The sequence below is a fragment of the Notamacropus eugenii genome, chromosome 1 (genome assembly GCF_028372415.1).
Source record: "Notamacropus eugenii isolate mMacEug1 chromosome 1, mMacEug1.pri_v2, whole genome shotgun sequence".
NCBI lineage: Eukaryota > Metazoa > Chordata > Mammalia > Diprotodontia > Macropodidae > Notamacropus > Notamacropus eugenii.
In genome coordinates, this window is record NC_092872.1 from 68,594,177 (window position 1) to 68,617,005 (window position 22,829).

At 38.2% G+C, this 22,829-nt stretch overlaps 1 long non-coding RNA gene across 1 annotated transcript in view; it reads left to right on the plus strand.

Annotated features, from left to right (window-relative positions):
• Nucleotides 1–16,799, plus strand: part of LOC140501447 (uncharacterized) — an 83,249-nt gene extending 66,450 nt beyond the window's left edge. The window contains exons 2-4 of the long non-coding RNA XR_011966183.1: nt 9,585–9,608; nt 14,148–14,258; nt 14,997–16,799. This is a non-coding gene — a long non-coding RNA (uncharacterized lncRNA). The remainder of the gene's footprint in view (nt 1–9,584; nt 9,609–14,147; nt 14,259–14,996) is intronic.
• The last annotated feature ends 6,030 nt before the right edge of the window (nt 16,800–22,829 follow it).

Consider the following 22,829-nt stretch of genomic DNA (forward strand, 5'->3'; position numbering starts at 1 on the left):
CAGTGGAAATGAGGCATAATCCAATTGCAAGTATATCCCTTGGGATGTCTCTGTTCCTGCAAATCTACAAGCACTACAGTTTTGATTTTTGGAAACTGAATATTTCTGTTTAGTGAGGGATTAGTGGGAAATATATAAAAGCACATGTATGTGGTTTATATCTCTAAAGAACCTGTAAGGTCACCAAAGAACCAGGAAACTACTGTCCAGTGTTGGGGAGTATCTGGGGAGTTGTCTCATTATAGGCTAATCTCCCCTCAACTTCATTTTATACATTCAAGATAACAAGAGATGTGGAGGATACTCTCAGCCTTTAACAATTCATCAGTATTATGGCATAGCAGCCTGAATGTGGAAATTCTAAAGGTCCTACATGGTGATAAATGGCCAATTTATGCTAAGATCCATCAAGTGTGTTGGGGCATTTGGATCCATCACTGCACAGCCATGACATGGCCATTATCAGGCCGCAAATCGTCCAAAGAAATAACATGCCTCAGGAAGCAAGCTTTTCTGGCAGAGCCTGTCTCTTTCTACACTCAGTGTGAGACCAGCTCACTGTAAACGAAGCAATACAGCATGTAGATTAGCTCATGTTCAGCAGCTGCATGGCAGAAAGCAATTATATCATGGAGGCATCTTTGCATACAGGAACTAGGGGCTCCTCAAACATGTTTGCCATTGCTGCATTACTGAGTAGGATGGTACATTACAATGTACATGTAACCATAATAGAAAAAACCTTACTGCATTATATTGTTGCATTCATCCTTCATTGCTGAGGAAGACCATACCATCAGAGAAATGATGACATGACTTGCACTTGACTTTGTTTTGAGTGAGGGAGGGCTGTGCAGGTCATCAGCCTCTCTTCCTCCTCATGAGCCATTTGGATCCAGTGACCAGATATTCATCAGGATGACTGGAGATGACCTAGGCTGAGGCAGTTGAGGTGAAGTGACTTGCCCAAGGTCACACAGCTAGTGAGTGTCAAGTGTCTGAGGTGAGATTTGAACTCAGGTCCTCCGGACTCCTGCACTGGTGCTCTATCCACTGCACCACCTGGTTGCCCTTCTATCAAAGTATACATGAGGAAATAATAACAGGATAGCTTAGCTAGTGATACAAAATACGCTTACTTTGTTTGTGGAGGGTGACGTGTTAAAAACAGGGATCCTGAAGCTGCAGGCTTAAGTTCAGAGAGAGAGTTCAAGTTTCCATGCTAATGGAGAGTAGCTAATACATAGCAACTTAATCATTAATACACACTTCACTCTTTAGTCATGTGAAAGAAGAAACGGAACTAAAGGAAAAAACACAGACATAAAAACAACAGCAAAGTAAAAACAGTATGTTTTAGTCTGTATTCAGACGCCATCAGTTCTTTCTCTGGAGGTGGATAGCATTTTCCATCGTGAGTCTTTTGGAATTATCTTACGTATTTGTATTGTTGAAAAGAGCTAAATCAATCAAATTTTATCATTACATAGAGTTACTATTACTGTATACAATGTTCTAGGTCTGCTCACTTCATTAAGCATCAGTTCATGTAAGTTTATCCAAGATTTTCTGCAATTGACCTGCTCATCGTTTGTTATAGCACAATAGCATTCCATTACACTCAGTTGGCCTGTTTAAGAAGTAGTCAGGGTAGTTTAATGAGCCAAAGAAAAAAATAACTAAATCAAGCTGGGAGGGAAGCAGCAACAGTTAATATTGATAACCACTCTTAAGCCAAAAGGATCCAGAAAAGAGCCCCCAAATGGAGCTTGGGCAGGGGCCTGGTGTTGTCTGTTCTGTGGGCTTCAGAGTGCAGTTTAAGATTTTGGGTAAGGGAAGGGAAGGCAAAGGAAGGAAAAGAGAGGGAAGGGAAGGGGAAGAGAAGAAATGTGGCTAGTAGACCCCAAGTTAAGTGGGCATCCTCTGACCATCCTATTTTGAAACAAAAACATTGCTGAAAGTCCAGAGCCTTGAAATATGAAATCTGTAGGCCAGCCCGCTGGCAAATGGTATATAAGTATACTTTGAGAACAGAAACTCTATTGAAGTGCTGAATTATATTAGGGACACAGCTACAGAACTTAAAATATTTATTTAATTATTTTATAAGAGTGACAAAAGTTTACACTTTTCTGAAAAAATTTAGGCAAGATAAGTGGATGGGAGGCAGGGCAGAGCAGCATGATACTGTGGAAAGAATTCTAGATTCAGAGTCTGGCACCCTAAGTTCAAATCCCAAATCTGCTACTTACTACTGTTTAATGTTTGATGTGTTGCTAAACATCTTTGGTTCTCAGTCTCCTAAAGTGGGAAGTGAAGGGGTTGAATTAGATAACGTTGACTTTTCTTCTGGTCCTTAATTCATGATGAGGAAAGGGAGATTATGTAAAAGTTGTAAACGTGTCCTATAGTATGAGCAATATTATTTTTAGCAAATATTTGTTGCTTTCTTTTCAGGTGATTCATCCACTCTTCTGTCAGCTGGGGTAGGTGACACCACTGAAAATTTAGGGGATTATTCCTTTTGGTCAACAGATTGACCTCCTTATGAGACTGATCTGAGAAGTCTTTAATAGTCAGAATTGTAATTTGCATTATGGAGAGAGATTCCTTCTCAAAGTCGGGTTGTACCAATACTTTTCCAATCAAACTTCACCTTTACTAATAATTAACCTGAGGATACTGGTATCAACCAGTGTTATCATTTCTCATCTAAAATTCAGGATTCTAGCATTAGTCTACTCTTTCAATTATGTTTTCTTTTCTTTGAAGATCTGTACCTTCAACTATAAATCTTTCCATGTATCAAAAATTCTAGATATTTTTATTTATAAGGTTTTATCTCCCCATAGCCCAGTGGGATTGCTTATGTATGGTGTGGGTGAATATGTATATGTATATATGATACACATAGGTACATGTGGATACACACATACCCATGTGCATGCACACACATGTGTACATATATACATGCAACACAGCATATGTATGTGTATTGTGTAAGTATGTATATAGTCTGGACTTGCATTTCATCAGTGCAGAAAATTCCAATGGGGAAATTCCTTCTACCTTTCCTTCCAGTGAGGATTTCCTCAAGTGCTCTGTAGGTTAGTCTTAGAGAGTTACTGAAAAATTGAAAAACAAGTGATTTGCCCAGAGTCATAATGAGTCATAGGCAGGACTTGAATCCAGTTCTCTCTGATTCCAAGGTCATTTCTCTATCCATGATACCATACTACCTCTATATACATACACACACATGTATGTATGCATGTGTATATGTGTACGTGTATATGTACATATATGTATATATAGTGTGTATGTGTATACATATATACACACACACACACACATAGAGTGTGTGTATGTTCTGCCCAACATATGCCTAGTTCATAGTTGGCACTCAACGTTGTATAACAGATAGAGTGCTGGACTGAGAATCATGAAGAACCAGACTTAAATCCTTCTCCAGACCTTCTGGGCCTCACTTTTCTCAAAATTGGAGGGCTCTATTTGATGATCTTTAAAGTCTCCTCTGGCTCCAAGTCTGTGATGCTATGTTAAATTCTTATTGAATGAGTAGATATGGTCATTGAGTTTTATTTCAACTAATAGTTCGTTAAAAGTCATCTTGATTGCTAATTTCCCTGGAAATCTATAAGAACAATCAAAAAGGCAAGGTAAGACAATAGATTGATTTTTTTGATTTTCTGTTTTTCATCATATAAAAATAACTTTGAGCTGAGAGATTAGGTTTGTAGAATATGGAAACACTTCCCTTCCCATTTGACCAAGTACAGTTTCTGTACTGGCCTTGTTGGGTGCCTAAAATTCCTACTATTATTCTAAGGCTAAAGTTGAAAGGCAAATTAATTAAATTATAGCCAGATCACTTATTAACACATTAATAAAAAGTTCTTTCTTCTCTTTGGCCAGCTAATGAACTACTAAAGTCTGAGAGAGTTTGATTCCTTGAAAGGTAAGGTCTCACAATTTGAATGAAGACAGGAAAGTTCCTGGAATGCAGGGCACTACATTCCAAAGAAAAAGAAAGAACAGGACAACTAGGAGAGAAGATACAGAAAAGGGAGGAAAAGAATCACAAGAGGACATTAAAGGCGTGTTCTTTGTTTGGTTTTCAATGTTGCTAAGACTGGTCCTGGCCTTGGTGGTTTGCCACTCCTTCCATAGGTTTCTGGATTCCTGAGAATTTATTAAATTCTGTCCCCTTCTTTTTCCCCTCATAACTAACATGATTTCAGGTCCTCATCATGTCTTTCCTAGATCATGGTAATTGCCTTCCAAGTGGTCTCCTTCCTTCCATTCTCTCCTTTTACCAATATCATTCTCTCAGTTGCCAAATTGTCTTAACCCAAGACTAAAAATGTCATTCTTCTGTGCAAGGATTTTCAGTGTCTCCCTATTGTCTCTAGGATAAAATACAAAGCTCTTAGCTTATCATCTGAAGCCTTTTACATTCTGGTTTCCAAATATTGCACCTTATTTCATCCCAAGAAGTTTCTATCCCAACTGACCTTCTTGATTTCCCCTGAATTAAGCCCTCCATTTCCTGTCTATGTGTTTTCACAGACTGTTCCCTGATGCCTTCAATAATCTCTTTCATCACTATTTTTTAGAATTCCTATCTTCCTGTAAAGGTCAGCTTAGGTACCAGTTTCTATGGGGAGTCTTTTCTGATTCCCTAGTTTTGGGGGCTCCTCAAACTATCTTTTATTTACTTATCTGAGAGAAAGTAGATTCCTTGAAAGCAGAAACCTTTTAAAGTTATCTTTATATGCTCAGTGTCTAGTCTAGTGCCTTGTACAAGTAATGACTTAATAAAAGCTTGTTTCATTAAATTGAACCACAGGTAGCAAGAATGGCATTGGGTTTGATGTGAGAAGGCACCTCAGTCAAATCCCACCTCTCATATATACTAGTCAGGTGACCATGGGCAAGTCAGTTATCATCCTGGAATCCAGTTTCTCAATCTGTATAATTTTGACCTAATCAAAGGACACAACCAATTGGAGAAAAGTCTTCAAGGTAGTGTTTTTGCTTTATGAAATAAGATGCTTTTAAAAAGTCTTAAAAGACAAACGTTGAATATTAGTACAGTCAATTAAAATCACTTAGTAAATATTCATGTTTATGTTAATCATTTTCAATGCAGGAGACAACATAGTATGCTGTTTAGAAGGGCGGCCTTGTAGTCAAACAGAGGCATACTCAAGTCTTGTCTTCAACACATATAAGATACGTGATGTGGGCAACTTAACTTAATTTCCCCACTCTGCAGGAAATTCTCTTAGACTATCTGATTCCAAGATGCAGATGAGTTACTGATCTTCTTCTGTGGAGGAAATTTCTATACCAGGGAATCTCCCATACTGTGAAATCACAGTTCTGGGCCAAAAAGGAATACTTAATTTGAATTCAAAGAGCTTTATTAGAATTTTTTTCATTATTCCTTCCAATTCTGTAAGGAATTTTTTTGGGCTTTCATTTTCAAGCCCCATTTTTTTTACGGTTGACAATAATGAATGTAGTAGGGTCTGGTATGTGTTGCATCTTTTATTTGGTTGTTGGATGGTCAAGATGTGCTTTGCTGTGGAAAGTTACTCATAAAACACCAAATGTCTTCAATATGTGTGTAGATTTTTAGTCTGCTGTACTTTGAGTTAGGAAAGACCTGAGTTCAAATCTAGCTTCATATACTTACTAGTTGAATGACCTTGGGCAAGTCACTTAACATCTCTCAAACTCAGTTTCCTCATCAGTAGAACTGGGATAATAATAGCATTTACCTTCCAGGGTTGTAGTGAGGATCCAGTAAGTTAATATTTGCACAGTACTTTGCAAATCTTAAAGCACTGAGTAAATGTTAGCTATCGCTATTGCCATTATTAGTATTGTTAATTAAGTGAGAAAGTAGTTATTGATGTTCTTTTGCACTTTTTTGGATAATTTAAAGGTCTGATATTTTCCCTAAGCTTTTGATTATTTGTGATGATATATGTAAATATTTATAAAACACTTTGCAAACCTTAAAATGCTATATAAATTCTAGTGATGATAATGATGGTGGTAGTGGTGGTGGTGGCGGTGGTGGTGGTAGTAGGATGACTACTGCTGCTGCTGCTGGTAATAGTGGTGGTAGTAATAGTATAGTAATTATTGAGTTTTCCCCTGGTCACCTCCTCCCCTTTTTGGGGGATAAGGGCTGATTTTCCTTTCAAGTCTTTGACATCCTCCCTATCTTCACATACTTTGCTTAATATTCTTCTAATATTCTCAGAAGGGTGCCACACTCTACTACATGCCTTCTGTTTTTATTCTTGGTCTTGTCCATCTACTTTTCTCATCTTTGTTTCTTTACATTGACATCTGCATTCTTCCTCTAGAATCCAAATGTAGTGGCCCCATCATCTTTGAGAATAGAAAGACTTTCTCTTTTCTTTAATCTTTTTTCATCCATCTTCCCATCTGTTGGTTTTCTTCAGTTTCTTTCTCAAATGGTCACAAGTTGACTTGATTTAGTTGGATTTCTCCCTCAGCATCTTCAAAAAAAATAACTTTTATTGCTATCTTTTGTTTTTACATAACTGTCATTTCTGAATAAATCCCCTCTTTCTCTACAGTTAATCATCCCTTTAACAAAAAATAACAAAGGGGAGATAAAACCAGAAGCAGTTCAGAAAAAGTAAAACAATAAATATATCAAATGAGCCAAGGAGTATAAACTTGTGCGTTTATATCTCTATAAATACATCAGTTCCATACTCACAGTATTCTCAGCTTTCTAATGAAGGGAGAGAGGTGAATATTCTCATCTCTCCTTCAAGAGCTCACTTTCATCAAAATTCCTTAAAACTGTCCCCCAAAACCCTACCTCAAAGGAATCAAACAAGTATTTATATGACAGGTAGTGTAGGCTCTGGTAAAATAAAGAGACAGAAAGGAAACAGTTCATTACCCCAAGAACTTGCATTCTCTTGGACAAAATGTACACATTTAGTGCAAGTATATTAAAAAATAAATTCATGGTTATCTTAGAGGGGAAAGCACCAGAAGCTAGAGAGCTGACAAAAATTCTAAACTAGTTTTGTCCTTGAACACTTGGCAAGTAAGTATCAATAAATTTTTAAGGAAATATTAATGAGTATCCTAAAACTTAGGGTCTAGAACAGGAGTTCTTAACTTTATGTGGGTGTCGTAGTCACTTTGGGTAGTCTGGTGAAACGTATGGAACATTTCTTAGAATAATATTTATTGTCTATATTCATACCAGCTGTGTGACCCTGGTCAGGTCACTTAGTCTCTGCCTACCTCTAAAGTTAAGTGACTCCCAGGATTATTGTGAGGATAAAATAAGTTAATATTTGTAAAAAGGTGTTTACAAACCTTAAAGTGCTATATAAATACTAACGAGCATGATGATGATGATTTTCTATTATTAAAAGTTCAATTTAAGTTAGGAGTTGATGAAAAGAAAGATGTAAATTGTTCTCATTCAAGATCACTGACTCCCTGAAATCTAGCTGTGTGCTTGGTCTCTTGAAAACTACATGACAGATGGAACTGAACTCTTTTTGGTCAAAGGCAATCAGAAATCACCAGGTCTGAAAAGAATTTGCTCCTCTCTTCCTGAGCAACTGGGTACAGAGGCAGGACGTGGGATGAAGTCTGACTCTGTTGGTAATTAGCTTTTGTGACCTTGGATAATTCAGTTTTCTAGGAATCAGTTTCATTATCTGTGAAATGGAAGGATTCAGCCAACTTGTATCTAAGGTCCTCTCAGGGAGCAAATGATTCTATTTTGGATGAAATGTTGATATCATCAAAGGGATGGAAAGGACAGTTTTGTATACTGTAACAAAAACAATAAAATTAAACTTGGAGAGTAATTGGGTACATTGTGTTTCTAGCTGTAACTGGAAGAGAATAGGGCCCAGAAGAGCCAATCAAGAAAGAGGCAATACCCATTCCAAGACTTTTCTTGACCATATGTTTCCCTTCCCTACCTCTATAGAACCCGTGTTCCATATGAGTCATGCCCTGTTGATAGCCTGGCTTAAAGCATTAATGATTGATGCTACCTCATTTCACATCTTGTAGATGCAGCTCTGTGAAAGAAATTCAGTGTTATAAGACCTGGAACTAGCATTTCACAGACATTATTCTTTTGTGCCAGGGAGCACACTCTAGCATAATGTCCAATCTCCCTACAATTATCACATTTCCTTTTCCCTGCTGAGCACTCTGAAGCATTTTTGCTAAGTAGTTTTAGAACCACAATGGGAGTAGACCCAGACTCTGGTGGCTAGAACTGCAAATTTGGCCCAATTCATTCCAAATTCAAAAACCTGTGCTGTGCGTATGCAAAAATCCACTGTTCTGCCAAACAGGTAAGTGGGTTATTCTTGGTGCCCTCCTCGCCATTAGCCAGTCTGTTCTGGCCTTGTGGTATGCTGAACTAAAACTCCCCAAAGCTCTGATTGCTGCCTGCTGCCTCAATGAATTTTATATCAGCAGGCAAATGAAACACTCAACCAAGGGAAAGGAATTCATAATGTTGAGGCAGGATCAGATTGCGCTGTGCATTTTGCATAAAAGGATTGTGGCTATCAATATGGGATGGCTAATCTAGATAAATCGCCACTTTACATCAAATCTGTCCCCGAATAGTTCAAATTAGTGGAGTTCAGCCAGACAACACACACTGAACTTGTGAACCAATGCAGGCATTTTCTTTATGCTCATGAAACATTACATGATGAACTTGGCAAGCCTACACAGACAGAGATTTAATTCTTTAGAAGACATTAATCTCTATGGTACCACTTTATATACACTAACCAGCTAAATCTGGTAGGTCTCCCCCTAAAGCAAGGTTGCCACACTTTTTCTTCTTATAGGGAAGTAAAAGATGGGATTGCCACTCTCTACCTACTTAAGCTTTCACTCATCTTCCCTTTGTTGCAGAGGTGGAGATTATAGGTGTGGGGCATCGGATACGCTCTCAGACCTAGTAGACATGTTGGTTTTGATGATCGTAATTATTTTGTTTTCTGATTTTTTGTCATCACAGATGGATATATGAGGAAAGAGGAGGAGTGATATATTTAGAGGGGATCTTAAGCAGATGTAGAAATCAAAAGATAGCAATAAAATGTTTTTGAAGGAAAACAAGAGTTAAAATGACACAGAGAAGGATTCTGATGAACAGATGACCAGTCAATCAACAAACGCTTGTTATACACCTGGAACTATGGATACATATAAAATACATGAAACTTCCTACTCAGAAATATCTTGTGTTCTGAACCTATCCTCCCTTTTCTCAGTAAAGAGTTGGGGGACCCAGGTACAGAATGCTGGCCAAGTCTGTGCCAGCTAGCTTTGCTTAACAATTTTTCTTTCATTTACTGAAGAATTTTATGTGTTTGTGTGTGGGGAAGAGTGGAAGTGACTGTGAACTTTAAAAAAAAAGGTATCAATAAAACTTAAATAATTACTATTTCTCTGTATTTTTATACATTTTGTTAAACATTCTCAATTAATTCCATTTTAATCTGTTTCAGGAAACACACAGAAATTTTGCTGGGGTGAGTTTGGTGCCTCTTTTCTAGCTCAAATTGTAAATGAGTGCCGTGAGTCTTGGTGAAGATATATACCTTCTCCAGAAGCCATGCGTATATTTACTTAGTCAAAAAGTTAGGACTGGATCCCAGGTCTCTTTATTGCTTTTCCTTTGGCCTAGTCATTGATCTCTTATGGTTCTTTAAAGAAATCTTTGGGCCTAAGTACCTCTACAGATCTCAAGAGGGCTTGGAGGAACAAGTTTTCTCTTAAAGAGTAGCGTAATGGGTCTTCTCAAGTTTAATGGTCTTTTTCTTCTAGGGACCACTATATGCTTTTTACAAATAATGAAGCATTAATGCTCATATCAATCTGGCTCATTTCTCCAGAGTCTAATGGGAGCTCAATGTAAGTTAGAAAGTACAAGGTCAATGAATTTGGACATCAGAGCAGAGTTCAGTGAATGAATGGAAACAGAGGAATGTATATCAATCAACCAGTAAAGGATTGAGTCCCAGAAGAATTTAATGCTTGCAAGGTGCATCTTGCACTTTGAAGGTCTAGATTTGGGGTGGGAAACCTCAAGGACACATATGACCTTCTAGGTCCTTGGGTGCGGCCTTTTGACTGAGTCCAGGTTTTACAGAACAAATCCTTTTATTAAGGGGATTTGTGCTGTGGAGTTTGGATTTGGTAAAAGGGCTGAACTTGAAGACCTAGAGGGCCACATATGACCTCAAGGGCACAGGTTCCCTATTCCTGGTCTAGATCATGTTATGGATATAATATTCCCTATTTATAGTTTTCATAATTCTCCATCTTATTGGCAATTGGACAAATGATTTTAGACCCAGAGTTGTGTGATATTTAATATAACCCTAATTCTAATATAGAGTGAGGACAAATGATTCATTGAAAATAAGAGAGAAACCACATGGGATAAAATGACTCATCAATACAAGTTTATAAGGCAGTTGGGAAGTGCTCTTTTTGTTGAAATTCATCCTCCTTCATAGCATTGGAAAACCATTCTGCAAAGTTTGTCATGGCTTTTTTTAAAAAGCGTTGATGTCTTTTTGTTTTACATTGTTTTATATTTCACTTTTGGAAAACCCCACCTTTATTTCTCCCTCCTCTTTTCAAAACCAAACCCTCTATTATAACAAAGACAGCTAAACAAAAACAACAGATAGAGGATTGTGTCTGAGATAGATCTGATTCTGCCTGAATGATTCCCTTTGCTCAGCTGAGAGAGAAGGTCATAGGCTCATAGATAACTGAAAGCAGGAGCACATGTTGGCAAATGTTTAATAACTAAAATAAAAAAAAAATCAAGCCCTGATTTGTAGATTTCTGAGGTGCAGAAACTGACACTAAAAATTGAACAATCACTTGGACTCAGAGTAGGAAAGGCTCTAAGAAGTCATCTTGTCCAATTTACTCATTTTACAAATGAGAAAACTGAGGCACAGGGAAACTAAATGACTTGTCAAAAGGTATACAAGTAGTAAGTGTCAGAGGTAAAAAGAGGATTCAGCAACAGTAATGGATACAGTTTTATTGTGGAAATAACAGTACCCCATGTACCCCAGAGACCATGGGACCTTGCCATCTGAGTTGCATCTGAAACTTTCTCTGTGTCTTTTCTCCCTCATTAACATGTGAATTCCTAGAGAGCTGAAGCAGTCTTGATTTTCTAGTTGTATCCCTAGTGCTTAACACAATGCTTTCTATACAGAACACACTTAATAAATGCTTTTAAAAACTTATTCATGTTGTTTATATTTTTTCTGGGACCATTACTGGTTTTTCAGCTGCTCAGAGTTCTGTTTACTTGCAGGAATCCTTTATCTTTTTAATTTTATTTTTAATCATTGTGTGTATGTGTGTGTATACACATACATATATACATATTATATATGTACAGATGGATAGATGTAGACATAGATATGTAGATATGGATAGATAGGCAGATAGAGAGATAAAGATATTTTGGTTCTGTTTATTTCCCTCTGAATCCATTTCTACAATTCTTTCATTGCTTCTCTGAATTCCTCATATTCGTTCCTTTTTTCGCATATCTAATATACTATTATATTCATACACGGTAATTTATTCAGCTATTTGCCTCCACAGCTCTTTCTCTGACTTTCTCTTTGCCTTTCACCTTTCTTCCTCCCACTTCTCTTCTTTCTTCTTTCTTTTTTTTTTTTTTGCTCTTTCCTTCTCTTTTTTTCTCCTCATCTCCATTTCACTTTCCTCTAGTGTCAAGAAATGGAGACAGATAGTTGGGGAGAGAAGTCAGTGTTGGATAAGAAGCAAGAAGGAAAATGCCTTACTTTCCTCACTTCAAGCCCTGACTACAACCAGACAAAATGGGGAATAGGACACACTGGGAAAAACTAAATGGGTTTTGATTTGCATGTGAACTGATATCAGGTTTCTTGGAATACCCCAAACCAGAAAATAAGTTTGAGAACTGTGATTCATTTGGGACTCTTGTGTGCTCAGACTTACTGAAAACGGGGCCCTATTCATCAGGTGGGGCAAAGTAGGGTATCTGTACTACTGCTTGAACAAACCATTATTTTATTCCTGCCTTTTAAAAAATCTCTAACTGTTCTATAATATTCTTTCATGGCTTTGGCTGGAATAGCTTACCTTTTCTGGTTCTACAAGATAGGAGAAATAATTCGAAAGCAGCTGCTTGTTTGGGTTGATAAAGTGGTCTAAACAGACATTCATTCCCTTTAGAGCTCATCTTCTCTCTTCTGTGGAGCTAGATCCTGCCAAAGTGGCTGGTGTCTGGCAACAGGGTTGGCTGGCATGGTCAGGTTTCAAATGTCACAGCACAAATGGCAGTTCCAGGGACTAAAGTAAAGCAATAATGCCAAGCCTTAAATGTCCTTCAAATATATCTTTTCCTATCTAGTCCCTTGCCAGAGAAGTAAATAGCAATTATGCAAAGGTCCCCTACCCACATCTTGCTTCTCTACCTCTTCAGAAACTTTATGGAGGGTTCATTTTGATTCTAAGAGGTCTCCCTGTGGCCTGCTTAGTATTATAAGGCATAAAAATGAAGCATGATAGTGGGGCTACTCTACATAACCACCGGATGACAGAATCATCACTGCTGTGGTTTGGTGAGTCACTGTCATAAGCACACATAAATAGGATATTTATTGCTTTAAGAGTTGCTGGTGACTACAAAACCTATGAAGGAAGATGCCATCCACCTTCAGAGAAAAAAACTGATTAATGGAAGTGTGCATATTATAGTTTTACATTCATCTATACCCACATGTGTGTCAGATGGTGGTTTTCTCTAGTGTAGGGTGGGGAGGGAAGGAAGGAAACAGTTTGGAACTTAAAATGTAACAAAAATGTTAAATTAAAAACACTATTAAAGAGTCGTTGACGATACAAGAGGCATTAGGGTAAGACGATTCTCAGTTCTAGAAAAAGGGAAATAAAGGAAACTTTGAAGCTTGGAAAAAAATTCTGAAAACAGCCTACTTTTGTTAGAGTGCACACAAAATTAAAGGCAAATGACAAGATGCTTACTTCCTGAAAGCCTCCCATGCAGGAACCTTTTTCCCAACAGCCTGTGAATGCACCAGCTGAGAGAAGGGAGCCAGATCTGTGCTATTTAAGGTGACTGTGATGGCACTGGTTACTGCAGGGGGAAATCTTACCACAGAGCAATGAGCCAAAGAAAACATTACTATTTAACTATTATAGGCTGCTGTAATGCAGTTTCCTCACCGTGAACAGCAAATGATTCTGGCTAACGAACATAGAAGGTTAGATTCTCTCCCTCTGTCCCCTCTTCCCTACCCTGCAAGAGCCACAGGAAAATACCAGGAATGCTTTTTCTCTCCAGCACAGGGTGGTGTCTCACCCTTCTGCTCAACTATCCCATCTCAATAGAAGTCATGTCCTGGTGGGATCAGGAGACATGAACCTACACTTGATCAGAATGGAGATGCTAGGGTAGGAAGAGAACGTTTGGGAAGGAATTCTAAAGGTCTGCTGAAGTAGCTCTAGTAACTCAAAGCTGATTGATTCCATTACCCAGATAGAAGATTCTCTGCTAGCCTTATAATACTAAGCAGGCCACAGGGAGACCTCTTAGAATCAAAATGAACCCTTCATAATGTTTCTGAAGAGGAAGAGAAGCAAGATGTGGGTAGGGGACCTTTGCATAATTGCTATTTACTTCTCTGTACAACTTCTCTCCAGACCCAGGGAAGCACTTCTACTTTGTTTTTTAAAACAGTGTACCGAGAGGCAATATAGTATAACAAAGACCACTGAGTTTGAAATGAGGGTACCTGTGTTCATTTCTAGCTCTATCACTTACTACCTTTATGACCTTGGTCACAGTACTTAACCTTTCTGGGGCTCAATTCTTTCTCTGCAAAAAAATGCAGTGTGTGTATAGGGGGGTTTGAATAAGATCACTTCTTGGAAGATCCTTTCCATCTCCAAATCTATGATCCTTAGATCATGTGCTCTCACAGACTCGTTCACTTGTACCAGTTGTTAACAAGTTGTTCTTACAGGTTGTGAAAGAGTGTGGAAAGGTGAAATATTTTGACCAAAGGCTTCCAAGAATGGTTGACTGAAGAACAGAGGCTTAATCTGGAGAAGTGAAGATTTCTTTGGAGGAGGAGGTATGTGATGAAGGTGATGGATAAGACTTATTCTTCTTGGCCCTAGAACTAGAATCAATGGAGAGAAGTCAGAAACAGACAAATTAAGACTCAGTTTAAGGAAAAATTTCCCATTGGTTATAGTCAATCAGAAGCAAGATAAGTTCTCTCACAAACTTGGTCTCTATGTAACCTGTATGATTCTTTTTAACTTGAAGTTTATGATCTTAGAACATATCCTGGTATATCTTAAAGTCAGAGAGTAAGGGGAGAGAGAGAGAGACAGATAGACAGACAGACAGACAGAGAGACAGAGAGAGAGACAGGGAGAGACAGAGAGAGACAGAGACAGAGAGACAGAGAGAGACAGAGAGACAGGGAGAGACAGAGAGACAGGGAGAGACAGAGAGAGAGACAGAGAGAGAGATGAAAGCTTGTGTCTTCATGTATCACAGAGAACCATGCATATATCAAGGAACTGGTGCCCAACAGGGACCCAGGAGAAACAGAGGGAAATTCTGAAACAAACTCGAGAGAGGTTGCCCTGAGGTAAAGGACACAAGAGAAGTGATATACATTCATATATAGGAAAGATTCAGCACATATATTCATTTGGATTGCCAGATGTAGAAATGAAGCCTGACAAGAGAATGTAAGAAAGTAGATGATATCAGGGATTTGTGAACAACCTCTGACCTCCTCTCTTTCTCTATTCCGGCATCTTTGTCTGACAAGTGCTCTCTCTTTCTCCTTTCAAAGGCCATCTCCAACAGTCCGCTGACATACGTGGAATTCACCATCAAAGAATTATGTCTTCAATAGCCTGCAGCTGTTTAGCTATGGATTTTAGTGAAGTCCAGGACAAAAGTTCACATCAGCAGATTGACAAGAACTGGAACCTGGAAATCAACCCACTGACCAACCACGGACATTTAATATGGATTAAAGTCTACTGTGTGTCAGACATGGTGATAGGCACTCTGCCCTAACAGAGCTTATAATCTAGCAAGGGGAAACAACACATATAAATTTAAGTATAGACAAAACACACTACAAAAGAGACACAAGATAATTTGGCAGGGAATGGGGGGGTGAGGATAGGCACTAGCAGCTGGGGGAGAGAAGGAAGGCTTCTAGCAGTGGTTCCCAACCTCCTTTTTTTTTAATGAATGTCATTCTCTCTAACCTTTGCCCTTGGGTTCTTCTTGCAGGCAGTTTCAGATAGCCTTCTTCAGTGTCAGCTCATCTTTAATTGTCACCTTTCCTTTTCCTTTCCAGTCTCCATCACAGGCTCTTTTCATAAATTGTTTTGCCCTCTTCTCTGGGTTCTTTCACTCTGAATCAGTATATCTGGGCTCCTTTCTGTTTATTTCTGTCTCTCTACTGTTTTTACTTCCCAGATTCCCTTGACCCCTTAAGACTCTCTTATCCAGGGATCATTATGTCATCTGAGTCCATCCCCACGCTACATAGAATCATTCCTTTTGAAGGCTTCAAATTGCATATCTTTGTGTTCAGTGTAACAGTGCTCACAGTGGGTGTTTTATTAATGTTTGCTGAATCTGAATTTGTGATAATTGACAATTAATTACCAGCTTGTCCTAGATAGTGTTGCTTTTCTCAGTTCCTTCTCCTTTCTATTGATTTGTACCTTTAAACTCATTGGTATGGGGAACTTCTGGTGTGGAAAAACCTTTTACCAGGTGTTCAGCTGCAACTTCTATGTAAATTATAGTCTTTGAGAGTTTTCTGGGACACTGAGAGATCAGGTGAATCACTCGATGTCACAGAGGTAATATATGTCAGTCAGAACTTGAACCCAGGTCTTAATAATTCAAGTCTGGTACTGTTACACAATACTTTCATCATTGTGCCTTAAATTAAAAAAAATAATCAAAGCCCTGTATTTTAGTTTTAATATATACAATTCATCTGGGGCATACTCCTCAATTTAAAATATTCTTTTGTGCTAAATATTGGGTATTTAACACTGTGGGGGAAACTAGCCATGTACTAACACTATGTTGAATACTGCAGAGGATACAAAATGATACTATTATACCATCCTTTCCCTACAAGAACTAGCAAAATAGCTAAGAAGTTTATATCTGATTATTGATCTATGTCTCATGCGTACGTGAGTACTTAGGTATTTAAAGTAAGCAGTATCACTAACAAAAGGTTAGACCTCCAGGTAATTGTATATTCCGCATTCATCTTCTGTGTGCCTTTGAAGGGGCCCTTTTGCCCTTCAGGGAACTTAGTTTCTTCACTTATAAACTGGGGACCAGAATGCTGGTCCTGCATCATGAAGATGTCACGTGCATTAACTAATTACCAATGATTGAATAACATCTCAAGAAGCCAATGTAAATGCCAAGTGTTCTTACTGATAATAAAGCAGCTACTTTCTGGATGGGGCTGTCATGAGGCTTAATGATTTAATTGCTATGGAGTGCTTTGATATTCCTGGATGAAAGGTGTTATGTAAGGAATGAAGTGGCACATTCTTAAGTACCTTCTATTTTGTTTTCCAAAAGATCATTAAAATTAATTTCCAAATGAGAAAATGCTCATTGGCAAATTCCTGGGTAAAACATCCATCTGACAGCACAAAAGTAGAATATTAGAATAATGAAAATTATAGAGAACTGAATTATATAGATATTATATGAAATTATTCCACATGGAATTATAAAGAAATATTAGGCTTTCTAGCCATAAATTTATGGGGTTGATCTCTGATTTCTGTTTGGAAATTGACTACTGTGACTTTACGGCCGGATCTACAAAATAGTACATGAATGTTTTAGCAGGATTTCAAGTGTTGCCAACAATTTCCTAATGCTTAGCATAAATTCCATCACTAAAACCAAAAATCTATATTTTCACCCTTCATCCCAAAGGTATATCATTGAAGTCATCATTCCCCAATTTAGTTCAACTAATTCCTAGTGCTAACTTGTGAAAGGTCAGTAGTGTGTTCAGATCACACCTTTAGCATAATCAGTATAATGAGAGGAGAAAAACACTTCAACAACCAGTCCTTAAATTCCACAAAATGATTAATTTTCATTTAAACAATTCAAGTAAGTGCTATAGAATTGAATGTTACAAGGGACTTTTACAAATCCCTCTCACAGACAGGTTTCCATCTTTACATTCTTTCTCTCCTATCCTTAGTTATGTATTTTTCAGGTTACACTTTTCCTTTCCAGATCATTCAAATGTGGGTTATTTATTGTATTCCCTGGGAACTTTTAAAGAGTTTAAGCACTGGGACATCTTTAAATGTCCTAGATAAATGATTTTGCAACTCCTTTGAAGACCTGAAAATAGTCCCAGGACTTTCTCAAGCGCTTCAATTTGATTCAAGGAAATAACTTAATTACCAACGACCTGATGGAATAGATTTTACACTTTAATTTTCTGCCTTTTTAAGAAGGCAAAACATTTAAAAGGGAAAAAAAGTAGCAGGTTGCTTGTTTTCTCTGAGTTGCCACAAATTAAAAATTACACTCAGGCTACACTTAGAGTTTCATACTAATAGGAAATATTCATGAGTAAATAAAAAAACCCAATAATTATGACACTTTTTATTCAAAGCATGGAGAACATTTTATCAGCGTGCAGATTGGCTTCTGAAGATTTAGATGGGGAATCTGAGGCAGAGAGAGGAGAAATGGACTGACCAACTGTCAACAGAAATGACATTTGCTCCCTTGAACACCATACTTAACTCTTGGAGAAAAGTGCCATGTTGTTGAAATCCAGAAATGTCTTAGATTATGTTAGAGAAATTTTAAACTTGGTTTGCTTGTCAGTGTTTCAAAACTAGGAAATAAATTTGCACAGGCAGGTTGTTTTGACTATCCCTTTGTTTTTAAAGGTGGAAAGCAAACACAATTACTTCCGCTTACTGTTATTCTCAAAACCTTTTCAGATATCTATAGGAACCAGGGGGCAGGTTTAAAAAAATAGCAGGACAGGTAGGGAGAAATATTCTTTTAGCATTCACTTGGTAATTTGGACCACCTTCAGCAATGGCTGCCAGCTGCAGGCTTTAAGGAAGAATCATTTCCTTTACCAAGACAGTTTTTGAGGGCAGCCGCCTTTTAAACATTCTATGACTTTGGTCAAAGAGCTAGGAAGGAGGCATTAAAGATCTCAGCCCTGTCAGAAGCTTCAGCCAATAAGAGGGCTCCTGTCATTCACAGTGGGGCATGTTCAATATTTCCTATGTTGTTTGGCTTTCACCCTGACAGCTTTTAAATCTCGAGGGACTAGGGGATTTTACCTTTCCTTTCTCCCCAAAGTGAGTGTATGTTTTGGCGGGGGAGTGAGAATGGAAGGAGGGGTGAATGAGGAAAGATTGAAGAGAAGGGATCAAGGAGAAGAGTAATGATTATCTGACTTTCACGGGTTTTTTTGGTTACTCTTTATTAAATTTCAAATGAAATATTGGCAATTTGTTCAGCCTTTCCCCATTGCTAATATTTAAAAGCATTCAATTAAGATTTGTAATGTGTCCAATGAGTTAAACCGTCCTATGGTATTAGAAAAATATTACATATATGAATAAAATACATCAAGGCATTAAAAAGCTATTACACACTCTGAACATAAAATGGCAGAATAATGATGGATTCTGCCAAGCAGCAAACATATTCAAAAATATTATCTTCCTGGTAATGAAATGCCATCCGTTTCATTTTAAGCTAAATACGTTAGACATATCAGTGGAGTCTGTGCTGACACAGCAGTGAGTTGAAATTGAAAATCTGAAATTATATATATGATTGGACACAGTGTTAAAGTAATTTATAGGAAAAACCACAAATGTGCTGGGTCTGCACCTTCTGGTGAACTCATTTTATAGAATCAGATAGAGGAAAACTCTACCATTTCTAATGTGCTGTTAGAGTGGCAGCCCGCCAGTGCCCCAATATATTCAGTATGAAAAGGAGAAGAAAGACAGACAGAGACAGAAGGGGGAGGTAGGGTTTGATGGTCAGGTAAAGGTGGGGAGTTGCCAGGGGAGGAGGATGGTAGTGTTGAGGTGAGAGTGGGGGAGAGGAAGAGGAAAAAAGAGAGAGTGATAGAAGAAAGACTTTGCAGCCTTGATTCAAATTACAACAATTCTGCATAACCCATCAAGAAAATGGCATTCACTTTCATTACTCTGACCTAATATGATATAGCAGCTGGAAGAACTGTATTAGCTATCGAGACAAGTGGTAGATAACGGGCAAGCATTTGACAGGGGAACATTTCAGCATGGCTACAGCGTGGCTGGGGTGGCTCCACCAGGTGCCAAGTGGCAGCCAATCTCATTACTGTGATCATCTGATACCTCCAAGTTCAGGCGGGAATTCAGGTTTTGCTGACGGGAAAAGAGACTCTTTTCTTCAGGAGCATACAAATAGTCTGACCATCTCTTTATCTGTCTGTCTGTCTCTGGATCTGTCTTTCTTTCATGTTTTTATTTTCATTTCTGCTTAGCAGGTCTCCCCACAAAGTGAAGGAGGGAGGGTAGGTATGGGAGGAAAAACACGCTGCACTTTGGTGTGGATATGTGTGGAGAATTGGTACCCTGATGTGCTTTCGTCTTTCATTTATCTCCATAATCCTGCTTGAAATGTGGATTATTTAATCATAATGGGCTAGTCTCTTCCTATGTCACCCAAGAAGCTATAAGGTTCTGTCTTATCTGCAGGAAGGAAGAAAAGAAACCTTGTTACCCTCTGAAGTGCTTGAGATTCTGTGATTAAAAAAATAGATTTAAAAATGGAATCAAAGACAGAGAGAATGTTTTTATTTTATACCTTATATTAGCTAACTAATTCTAGGAAAGGAAATAGTAGATTTTGGGAAATGTGTTTGCTGCAAAGTGGCATTTTGATGAGAAGATATGACGCCACCATTGTAACTCATGCAGTCTCTGCCATCCCCAACAAGCAACCAGCAGAGGAAATCCCCAGGGATGCAAAAATATGATCATGATAGGGAATTTATAGGGAAGTTTTCTTTTTTCTTTTTCTCTTAAGACTTATTTCATTCATTCATAAGATCATTGTCCTAGAGCTAAAAGGGATGTCATAGTCTGTCTGTTCCAATTTTTTCATTTTATAATTGATAAAGCTGAAACCTAGGGAAATTGCATGATTTATCCAAGGTTGTACAGAAAGGATTTCAACCTAAGTCATCTGACCTGAGAATCAATATTCTTGACACTGTATTATGAAGATCTATTTATTACAAATTCACATAATCTCATAATTGGAAGGTGTATTCATGGTCTTTCAATATGCTGCTCAGTCTTTCTAGGGTGTTTCCGACTAGTGGCCATTTAAGTTCTTCTTCAAGGCTCTAAGGGATCTATTCCACTTGAACGGTTCAAATTGCTAGGAAGTTATTTTTTTCTTATATCAGCCTAAACCTGACTTTGTTTTAACTTCCACTAATCAATGCTAGTCTTTCTTTCTGGGGCCAAGTCAAACAAATCTACTCGCTCTTTCACATGACAGTCTTTTCAATACTTGAACATAGCTACCATGGTCCACTTTTAGGCTTTCCTTTTCTAGGATAAATGCCCCTACTGTCTTTGACTAATTGTCTTATGAGATCTTCAGTCCCTCACCAACCTTCTCTCGTTCCTATGCACCTACTTCAGTTTACCAATGCTCTTCCTTAAACATAGCACCGAGAATTCAACACAATGTGCTGGATGTTGAATTGTCATCTCATTTTTTTCTGGGATATTTTACTTTTCAATGATGTCTAAGATCAAGCTGCTTTTTTGGAGAGCTATATGTGGTTAATTTCTAGAACTTCAAGGGTCTCTGTAGAAATATTATATAACCCTATCCTTGCTGAAGGGAATCGGCTCAGCCCATTTGAGGGAAAACTATATGAATTAATTGGACATAATGAAAAGGCAAAAAGGAAAGGGCAACAGGACAGCACCCCTCCCACAAGTTGGGCAGCAGCAGACACTTCCAAAACTAGGGCAAGGCAGAAGCATCCACAGCTAGAGAGGGAAAGACAGGGAAGGGACTTTGCCAGAAAGCCCTGGGCACCGTGGTTTTTATGCCAAAGCACAAGTAGGGAGTATATGATAGGGCTGCATCCAGGACTTGACATATGCAACTCTTACCACTCCCGTCATCAATTATTTTGTGGGTCAGGGTAACTTAGAAATACTAAAGAAGGCCAATTATTTTATGTAAAGGAGTGGGGCCTTGCTCAGGCACATCTGATTGGCTTTCTGATTCTGAGGTCATAGACAGGGATGTGTCAGTCACCAAAGCTTCATGGGCAATGCAAAATTTTAGCATGCAAGGTTCCTGAAGACTTCAGAAAAGAAGGAGGTCTGGGCAGAAAGGGAATACGACTGGAATAGAGAAAGAATATTGCAGAGAGACCAAGTCCAAAGAACTGGGAGCTTTTCCAGACAACAAAAGGAAAAGTATTCTCTGCCCCAGATGGGATGGAAGAAGGACTATCATGGACCAGGCGATATTCTGAGGTTTCTTCAACCCTGATGGAATGCATGTGATAGGAGTAGGGGATGGGGGAATGCACAGTTTCCATTTTTGAGCTTAGCAAAGTAATTGATGGACAAAAGGATAGGAAAGGGGATGAAGCAAAATGAAAAAAAGTGACTTTTCCTTCCCTCTACCTCCTTTCTTTCACTTAAGAGAGAAGTAGAGGCACTGTGGGCTACATTTACTTTTCCCAATCCTATGGCAGCTCTTCCTGTCTTAATGATTTTTCAGATTGCAGATAGCAGCCCAATAATTACATCCACTAGTTCTTTCAGTACTATCTGGACCCTGAATTAATTGAGGTCTCTTACCATCTTGCTGCATAGGCTGAATTTCAATTCTCTCAACCATTTTCTTCTGTGTTTCTCATTCCTAAGTTCATTTTCCTGAACAGACAAAACACAAGGATAGTAAGAACTGAGCAGTTTCCTCTTCTCTTTCAAATTTGTTATCACTAGCTAATCATCCTCTTCTTTGATCTTCTGTTTGCCCCCACCATACTTTGAATAATCATTTTCGGGGCACTTAGGTATCACAGTGAGTAGAGCACTGACCCTGGGATCAGAAGGATCTGAGTTCAAATCTGACCTCAGACACTGAACACACTTACTTGCTGTGTGACCTTGGAAAAGTCACTTAACTTTAATTGTCTTGCCTTCTCCTCCTCCATAAAAATAGAAAGATCTATAAAAAATAATTTTCATCGCTCTTAACCTTCATCACTAGCCTCAGCTCATTCTGAGCTTTAGAACTCCTTCATCACCTCTGTCCTTCTTTTCATCTTCTATTTGTGTCATTTTGAAATACAATTTGGTCACTGCTGTAATAGTAAGAGAAAATTAAATTAAATTATTTCTGGTTTCACCTCACACCTAACAAATTGGCAAAGATGACAAAAGATGGAAGTGGTCTATGCTGGAGAGACTTCAGGAAGACAAACACACTAATTACTGTTGATAGAGCAGCTCACTGGTCCAAGGACTCCAGAAAGCAATTTATAATCATGTTAAAAAGAAGGGGGTTAATTGCCTGTACCCTTGACCCA